Consider the following 10,029-nt stretch of genomic DNA (forward strand, 5'->3'; position numbering starts at 1 on the left):
TTATTATAATGTATATTTGCACCAGTTTGTAGAAGCAGCTAGAAATAACTGACCTCAGCCCTGTGTGTGCTATGGCCACTAAGAAATAATTTAATAAGTAATCTAACAAAGACAATAAAGCTTAGTTCTTTTTACCCCAATGACCTTGAATTTCAGAGGTGCTGCTGCAAAGTCGGGCTTTTGAGTGTATTGTCTGGTAATTTCTTCAATGTAAACTAGAGAGTAGCTCTTATGAATTCAAACGTTTTGCCTGTTGAGAATAGTATCAAGAATTTGGGCATGGAGGTCAAAGCTGTTAAGTCTGTGTGTTCCAGTTGTATTAAGATTAATTACTGACACAGACTACAAGAATAAAGTTCAACAGGTCTTTACTAGTTGGAGGTCAGGACTATACTAAATACAATATCACTACACAGTACTTATATACCGGTGGTCACCACCGGTATTACATATACAGCAGCCAGAGAAAGTAGTACATCTCTTAAGGTGGAACAGGCTTAAGTTCTCTTAAGGTGGAACAGGTTACATACACCACAATCCTCCCTTTTTAGCTTAACAGTCATATCCCCATTTAACATAACATAATAACATATATACATATATAACTTCAGGTATAAACAGTTCAAAGGTTCAGTCTCTCAGGAGGCCTTCTGATTCGGTTTGGATAACGCCTTTCAGTGGTCTCTGATTCTTGTTGCTGAGGTGACTCTTCTTGTTGGTTTCCTATGTATTGGACGTCATCATCAGGTACAGTCCCTGCCAAGGTAGATGCTTCAGGTTCATTAACGTCTTCCACAGTTGTCTCTGTCGCAACCATGGGTTCGACCCTTGCTCTTGATTCTACCAGTTGATCCGCATGACGCCTTATCACATTGTTACCAATATCTACTGTGTACATCAGAGGTCCTTGTCTGGCCCGAATTGTTCCGGACTGCCATTTTTCGTTTCCATAGCCCCTTGCCAACACTGGTTGTCCTACGTCGAAACTTCGAGTGGACTTGTTATTAATATGCCGGAACTGTTTGTTTTCCACTTCCCTCCGCACATTTGGTTTTAACAAGTCCAACCTGGACCGCAACCTCCTGTTATAAAACATCATGGCAGGACTTTGGTTAGTCACTGCATGAGCGGCGTTTCGATATGCCATTAGGAAATTGTCCACCTTGTGTTGTAACGGAATCTGATCATCGTTCATGGCCTTTATTGCCTTTTTGAATGTTTGGACAAATCTCTCGGCCAACCCGTTTGTCGCCGGATGATATGGGGCAGAGGTATAATGTTTCACCCCATTCTTCTTTAAGAATTTTTGGAATTCTTCCGACACGAACTGCGGTCCGTTGTCTGAACATATCTGTTCTGGCAATCCGTTCCTTGCGAATATTGTTCTTAACACCGCAATTGTCTTTTCTGAAGTAGTGGTATTCATCTTGATCACTTCTGGCCATTTGGAATGTGCGTCCACCGCAATTAGGAACATGGAGTCCATGAATGGACCAGCAAAGTCAATATGTACGCGTTGCCATGGGGCTGAAGGCCATTCCCATGGGTGTAGTGGTGCGATCGGAGGTGCATTTTGCACTTTTTGGCACCCAGCGCAGCTTTTTGTCAATTCCTCTATCTGTTGGTCAATGCCCGGCCACCATACATAAGCCCTAGCAAGACTTTTCATCTTAACTCCCCCCAGATGACCTTCATGCAGTTCCTTTAGAACTCTTTCCCGTAACTTGGGAGGAATAATCACTCTTGTCCCGTACATCAAAGTACCATGGCAGACGGACAGCTGGTCTCGCCTTGCCGAGAATGCCGGTAACAGAGGATCACCATGTGTTGGCCATCCCTTCACTGTCACCTCGTAAACTCGGGACAGTGTCGGGTCATTCCTGGTTTCTCTTTCAATACTTGCATTGGTGACTGGTAAACACTCGATGATGGTCGAATGAAATAACTCAACAGGGTCAACTTTCATCGTCTCTTCTGCTTCAGGTAGTGGCAGGCGCGACAGCCCATCAGCATTGCCATGTTGCTTTGTACCTTTGAATTCTATTTGATATTGATGTGCCCCTAGGAAAAGGGACCATCTCTGGAGTCGCTGTGCTGTCATCACCAAAACACCCTTCTTAGGGTTAAAAATGGATACCAACGGCTGATGGTCTGTCAGAAGTGTGAATTTTTGGCCCTGCAGGTAATGATTAAACTTCTTCACTCCCCATACAAGGCTGAGAGCCTCCCTATCGATCTGCGCATAGTTGCGCTCAGCGGAGGTCAATGATCTGGATGCAAACGCGACTGGCCTTTCCGTGCCATTTGGCAACTTGTGTGAGAGTACTGCCCCAATACCATATGGAGAAGCATCACAAGCCAACCGAATAGGCAGTGTCGGGTTGAAGTGAGCCAACACTTCCTCTGAGGTGATCAATTCTTTGCTTTTGCAAAATGCCTTCTTACACTTTTCGCTCCATTCCCATGATACCCCCTTCTGTAAAAGAACGTTTAGCGGGTGCAGTACCGTGGATAGATTCGGTAGAAACTTATGGTAATAGTTAATCAATCCCAGAAACAACCTCAACTGAGAGACATTATCCGGAGCGGGAGCCTTTACAACTGCCTCTATCTTGTCAGGAGACTTATGAAGCCCCTCCCGGTCAATGACATGACCACAATACGAGATCCGCTTCTGAAAGAACTCACATTTCTGCCGATTAACTCTAAGTCCATACTCTTTCAGTCTGTTGAGCACCAGTTCCAAGTTTGCGAGGTGTTCTTCATCACCATCACCTGTAATCAGAATATCGTCCAGGTAACATTGTGTGCCTGGAATTCCCTGTAATACCTGCTCCATGGCCCTCTGCCAAATTGCCGGAGCCGATGCCACTCCAAAAACCAGCCTATTATACCGGTACAAACCTCTATGCGTGTTGATCGTGAGGTACTGGCGTGACTCTTCTTCAACCTCCATCTGCAAGTACACCTGCGCCAGGTCTATCTTGGTGAAGTGTTTCCCGCCAGACAATGAAGCAAAAATATCCTCAATCCGCGGAAGCGGATACTGCACCGTGTGAAGCACCGGATTAACGGTGATCTTGAAATCTCCACAGATGCGAACCTTCCCTGGTTCTCCTGGCTTGTTGCTCGAAGGACGTTTCATAACGGGAACAATGGGCATAGCCCACTCACTCCAATCTACCTTAGACAGTACACCTGAACATTCTAGCGCTTCCAGTTCCGCTTCTACAGTAGGTCGTGTTGCATAGGGTACCGGTCTGGCTTTGAAAAATTTTGGTTGTGCATGTTCATCAATCTTGATGTTTGCCGTAATTCCTTTCAGTGTTCCCAGTCCTTGCTGGAACACCTCTTTAGCATCATCCAATATTTTGGACAATCGTTTAGGTTTGACATCTGTTTCCCCGGAATCTACCGTTAGTGCTTTTAAGGAGTGCCAGTCCATATTCATTTTCCTAATCCACTCCCGTCCCAGTAGTGGTGGACCTCCTTCAGGTAGCACATATAAGTCCATTACTTGGCTTTCTTCGCCCTTGTGGGCCACTTTTACCTCTATCTTTCCGATGGGGTACACTCTTTGCCCCGTGTATGTTTTCAATATAATCTCCGTATCCCGTAGGGGAATATGTTGGAATAACCTTTTGTAATCTTTCTTATTCATGACCGTCAATGCCGATCCAGTGTCCAATTCCATCTTTACTTGGACTCCTGCTATCTGAAGAGTGACCCAAATTGTCTGGAGACCTGCATCCTTACCAACGTTGTGTACTCTTAAGCTACCCAGTTCATTACTGCTAGCGTCTGAATCTGACTTCTGTTCGTTCGAACTGGTCTTTGTCACCTTGTGCACCTTTATGTATTTTCCTTGCGGTGACTTTTTGTTGCTGGTCTTCTTTCCTGACCGGCATACTTTAGCTATGTGGCCAAGCCTGCCACACATTCTGCATTCTTGGTTTTTAAACCAACACTGGTTCTGATCATGTGTTGTCTTTCCACAACGATAACATTTTACAGTACTCAAACCCAATTTATTTGTACTGAGTTCCGGTGACCGTAGCTGCATTACTGCCGTGCCTCTCGCTGCGGCTTCGTGTGCTGCTGCCATAGTGACAGCTTTCTCAAGCGTCAGCTCATTCTCCTCGAGCAGTCGCTTTTGTGTATCTTCTTTTAATAATCCACACACAAATTTATCTCTTAGAGCATCTGTTAGTCCCGTTCCAAACTGACAGTACTTTGCTAGCTTACGCAATTCCATTAAATATTCAGCATTGCTTTCATCCTTCAGCTGCCTTCTGCTGTAAAATTTTAATCGTTCCGCTAGCATCAGCGGCGTGGGGTTTAGATGATTTTTCAGGACAGTAACAATCTCCTCGAACGTCTTATCCGCCGGTTCATCTGGTGATAAAAGGTGTTTCAATTGCCCGTATGTCTTTGCACCCATTAAGTTTAATAAAGTTAGTGCTTTCTCTGCATCTGGGATTTTATTTGCTTTACAATAATTTTGTATGCGTTCTACATACATGGCCCAATCTTCGATGTCGCTATCAAAGGTATTAATGTTCCCATGTTTAGGCATCATTGCAATTTATTTTATCCCAAGATGGCGGCTTCCCGCTCTTGTCTTCGTCCTCCGCCTACAAAATGGCGGTTTTCCCACGCTTGGCGGTCTTCACCCACTGGCTGCAATGGCGTTTGGCGTGCCGCTGCTGCTCCCCTTTCCCAGCGGTTAGTAACTCCCCCGACGCTGTCTCCGCTTCACCGCGGCTCCCTCGGGCATTCGCGCTTCCCCGATGTCGCGCCTCGCAGCCCTTCTTGCAGCCCGGTTATTAGCACCGTCTGCGTTCGCCTTCACCGCGGCTCTCGCGCCTTCAGTCGCCCCAGACGCTGCGCCTTTTTGGCCCGAAAGCAGCCCGGCCCTTATCACCAGCCGCGATCGATGTCCCCGCGCTGCGCCTTTCGGTCCGAATGCAGCCCGGCCCTTATCTCCAGTCGCGATCGATCTCACCGCCCTTATTCCTCCGTCTTCTTCCCCCCCGTCTGTACAGCCAACGCGGCCGACTTTCTGCTTGCGTCGCTGACCGGCTTACCCACCACCGAGGTAGAAAGAAGATAGCTGACTGCCGCTGATGGAGGCTTCGAGTTCAGGATGTCTTCTGCACTCCGGGTTCTCGATGCCTGCCGCGCGACGTGTCTTCCAGCAGGGTGATGAGGGTGGATGCCTCTCTTCGACGCCCGTTCTGTGGACGAATCCGCCGTGGATATAAACTGCCGCAGGGTAAGAATCGGACTCGTCGCCACTGTTAAGTCTGTGTGTTCCAGTTGTATTAAGATTAATTACTGACACAGACTACAAGAATAAAGTTCAACAGGTCTTTACTAGTTGGAGGTCAGGACTATACTAAATACAATATCACTACACAGTACTTATATACCGGTGGTCACCACCGGTATTACGTATACAGCAGCCAGAGAAAGTAGTACATCTCTTAAGGTGGAACAGGATTAAGTTCTCTTAAGGTGGAACAGGTTACATACACCACAAAAGCACCTAACAGGATCTTCTCTGGCCTCTTTTGCATCTCCCACTCGCCCCACCATTGGCAGCCATGCCTTCAGCTGCCTCGGCCCTAAGCTTTGAGGAGGATGTTTCCACTGATGGGTGAGACTAGAACTAGGGGGCATAGTCTAAGAATAAGGGGCTGCCCTTTCAAAACTGAGATGAGGAGAAACTTCTTCACTCAGAGGGTAGTAAATCTATGGAATTTGCTACCCCAGAGAGCTGTGGAAGCTGCAACATTAAATAAATTTAAAATGGAGATAGACAGTTTCCTAGCAGATAAGGGAATTAGGGGTTACGGGGAGAGGGCAGGGAAGTGGACGTGAGTCTAGATTCGGATCAGCCATGATCCTATTGAATGGCGGAGCAGGCCCGAGGGGCCGTATGGCCTACTCCTGCTCCTACTTCTTATGTTCTTATGTTCTTATTCCATCCCCTAAGTATCTCTGCCTCTCTATCACTCTCTTCTCCTTTAAGACCCTCCTTAAAACCTACCTCTTTCACCAAGCTTTTGGTCACCTGTCCTAATGTCTCTTTCTTTGGCTTGGTGTCAATGTTTTGTCTGACTACGCTCCTGTGAAGTGTTTTGGGGCATTTCCCCACGTTTAAGGTGTTATATAAATGCTAGTTGTTGTTGTTCTTGTTGGTCTTTTAAGTAAATTTTAACCAACAACAAAGAAAGCACTGAAGCCTACTGCTTGTCTATCACTAACCCTCTTTGATGGTGGAATTGGGTAAAGCAGCAACCCTGACCAAAATTGCAACTGCAAGGTATTTCGTTTCCTCTTCCACGTCCCGTGGACAGCAAGTAACAACTGGTTGAGAAAGAAACAGGCAAGTCAGAGAGTCACTATTAGTGCTCAATCTTACAATTAAAACTAATCACAGACCTTCAATCTGCACAGTTCTAAAACATAGCTTCCAGCGAATGGACAATGGTTTTTCTGGAACATGTAAGGATAGTTTACTGTGTTTTTTATACTGAATGGAAGATCAATTGACATAAAATGACTTGTGAATTCTAATGCCCAGTTTGCAGTAGTCATGGTAACTCACATTTTTCTGACTTGTATCATGTTGTGACCCGCTCTGGGTGTGTGCATGTACTAGTTTGAAGAGAGCCCAACCTGTTTCCAGTAACACCACTCGCATTACAAGTACAAGAAACCAACGTGACACCACTGATACTCAGCACTAGGGCCAGCACATGGGGCTCCTATATGACCATCATCAGTTTGATTATGTCTGAGAAAACTGTCGAAACAACTGCCCATTAAGATTGTAGGTAATGAGTTTAAACTCTCATACAAAATTATTTCAATAACTAGACACAACTTCACCAAAGTACACAGATGACGCAGTTGTATATTGCTCTGTAGTTCAGTGGTTGAAATAAAGTTTGTCAACAGAACGTACTGCTGAGGTTCAAATAGAAAAGTTTCATTAAAATTGTAAAAGAGCAGTTACATTTCCTACTTTAAAACACTGGACTATAGTTGCACACCTCCAATCATTTCTCACTAAGTTTTGGCTTTCCTTTTAATAATATTTGCTGTTTAATGCCAAAGTCCTTTGTTCTGTTTTTCTTGTAAATCATTAACTGATTTGCACAGTAATGATATTGAATGTACTGAAGAGAACCAGTACAACATACTGTTCAGTATGAGAGTGTGAGGCCGGAATAATATTCCAGTAGTGTCGATGGGAAACCTTGGGAACTTTCAGCATTATCACTTTACAAACTGACCTTCGAAGCTTTCAACGAAGCTGATTAGCACGTAATTTGTAAATATTTTCTGCTCCCCTCCCCCGGCCCTTCCCAGATCTACAAACAGTATCGAACCAGCCAAAACAAATTTGAATGCTGCATCGTTGAACGTTCTAAACCACTGAACTTTTTAATTTGAAAATCTCTTATTCTTATGTAACTCTTACTGGTTATTAAACAGTCTGTTTGTCTTTTATGATCATTCCCATAAAAGGCAGATGGACAGTCACTGCTTACCCATAATTTCCTGTTGGTCTAATTAGCCAGGGTTCTAAGTTGAAACAAATTCTACACCAAACTTACCTTAATTGCAAAGCCGGTAGAGTTTCAGACAATCCTTTGCTGCCCAGTTTTGGTGATTTTGTGAAGTGTTAAAGTTGCTGAAGATTGATGTACCTAAAGCTTGACTGTAAACTGCTGCACCTGGTCTCACTGCTGGAGTAATAACAAGTCATGCCTTGCTGTCATTTCCGGGGCATTTCATTGTTCTCACTCCCCAGAGGCTGCGAGAGAGAGAGAGAGAGAGAAAACAGTAGGGAGCAGCAGGATCAGAACTGGTTTTACGTAAGCAGGAGGAGGGCCCTAGAATTTCGCGTGCTTCATCATGAAAATTGCTGGGAGCGGCACACCTGGGTTGAAACTTAATGCTATTGGTTCAGTCATTTTAACAATGTAATCTCCGGGTTTCGGTTCACTTGTACTTACTGGGAAAAAAATTACTAGGAGGGGGAGGAAATACAGTAAAAGAAAATATATACAGATGGAAGGAACAGGGCAGGTATATGAACATCAGCTCTCCCATTGTTCTTGGAGACAGTGAACTCTAGATAGTAAAAAAGATGGTCTCTTATGAAAGTATTCCTGACATTCATTTTTAGAAACTATGACAGCGAAACAGCCCAAAACGGTATCCTCATTCTTGATGTTTATTTGATCACTTTGTCACTCTGTTAAAAGAGTACAAAATGGTATTCAAGGTGGTTCTAATAGCATTGCAATATAACGGAGACCAGACAAGGTAGGCTGGATAAAGAAGGCCATTCAGCCCATTTGATCTCAATTTGTCATAATACTGACCTTACTATGTTTTACAGCATCTAGTTGTTTCTTATGAGTCCAGATGCCCCAGCTCAGCCATCCTTCCTTCAAACTCTTTCCAGTCATTGATCATCCTCTGTGTACAGAAATACAATTGTCCTAAATTTGCCCTCACAACCTTGAACCTGCACCCTCTTGTCCTGCTGTGCTAATGTATCTGGAAGTATTGCTCGGAGGTTGCTTACTCTATTCAAATAAATATCTTGTATACCCTTTCAGAATATCTCAGGTTATCACAAGTAGCACCATTTATAAGGGACTGTGTGAAATTACAGTAACTACCCTGCGTACAAATAAGATGGCAAAACAGGCAAACCATGCAATATATTGTCATTCACTTTGCCTCCAATTTCCACCCTTCCTTCACCTTCACATGGTCCATCTCTGACTCTTCCCTTCCCTTCCTCGACTTCGCCGTCTCCATCTCTGGGGATAGGTTATTGACCAACATTCACTACAAGCCCACTAACTCCCACAGCTACCTGGACTACACTTCCTCCCACCCCACCTCCTGTAAGGACTCTATTCCATTGTCCCAGTTTCTCCGTCTCCCCCGCATCTGCTCCGACAATGCTACCTTCCACACCAGTGCCTCCGACATGTCTTCTTTTTTCCTCAACCGAGGATTCCCCTCTACCGTGGTTGACACGGCCCTCGACCGTGTCCGTTCTATTTCCCGCACTTCTGCCCTCACCCCTGCCCCTCCCTCCCGGAACCACGATAGGGTTCCCTTTGTCCTCACCTTTCACCCCACCAGCCTCCACATTCAACGGATCATCCTCCGCCATTTCCGCCACCTCCAAAGTGATCCCATCACCAAACGCATCTTCTCCTCCCCACCCCTTTCAGCATTCAGTAGGGACCACTTCCTCCGAGACACCCTAGTCCACTCCTCTATCACCCCCAGCACACCTTCCCCTTCGCCCGGCACCTTCCCGTGCAAGCGCAGGAGATGCAACACCTGCCCTTATACCTCCCCCCTTCCCACTGTCCAGGGCCCCAAACACTCCTTCCAGGTGAAACAGCAATTTACTTGTACTTCTTGCAATCTAGTATACTGTATTCGCTGCTCACGATGTGGTCTCCTCTACACTGGGGAGACCAAACGCAGATTGGGTGACCGCTTTGCAGAACACCTCCGTTCAGTCTGTAAGGATGACCCCAAGCTTCCGGTCGCCTATCAATTTAATTCACCGCCCCATTCCCACTCAGACCTCACCGTCTGCAGCCTCTTGCATTGTTCCATGGAAGCTCAGCGTAAGCTCGAGGAACAGCACCTCATCTTCCGATTAGGCACTTTACAGCCTCCATATTGAGTTCAACAATTTCAGATCATAACCTCGGCCCCCATTACATTTTTACTTATATTTTTTATCCACCCCTTTGTTTTGGCCCTCCCCCCCTTTTTTCTCTCCCACATGGCAGCTGCCTCCCATTCTGCCAGCACATTTCACACCTAATCTAGAGCCGTCTTTTGTCTCCACTAGTCCTATTACCATCTCGTCTCGTTTTGAATATCTCTTAATGTCTCTTCACTTCTCTTTTGTTCTCTCCCAGCCCCCAAACTGGCCTTTTAATCTGTTTCATTTCCTGTGCATTTTCAGTC

At 45.4% G+C, this 10,029-nt stretch overlaps 1 protein-coding gene across 2 annotated transcripts in view; it reads right to left on the reverse strand.

The window, feature by feature from the left end:
- The window catches only part of LOC147105352 (uncharacterized), a 47,179-nt gene extending 39,323 nt beyond the window's left edge, over positions 1–7,856 (reverse strand). The window contains exons 1-2 of one of the 2 annotated variants that reach the window (XM_086011635.1): positions 7,629–7,856; positions 6,271–6,372 (exon numbers count right to left, since the gene is read on the reverse strand). The gene's annotated coding sequence lies outside the window, so the exon portion shown is untranslated. The remainder of the gene's footprint in view (positions 1–6,270; positions 6,373–7,628) is intronic. The other variant, XM_086011634.1, reaches the window with a different exon arrangement.
- Positions 7,857–10,029: the final 2,173 nt, after the last annotated feature.

Source organism: Somniosus microcephalus, chromosome 18 (genome assembly GCF_052327205.1).
Source record: "Somniosus microcephalus isolate GS21.2 chromosome 18, FLI_Smic_1.0, whole genome shotgun sequence".
Lineage (NCBI taxonomy): Eukaryota > Metazoa > Chordata > Chondrichthyes > Squaliformes > Somniosidae > Somniosus > Somniosus microcephalus.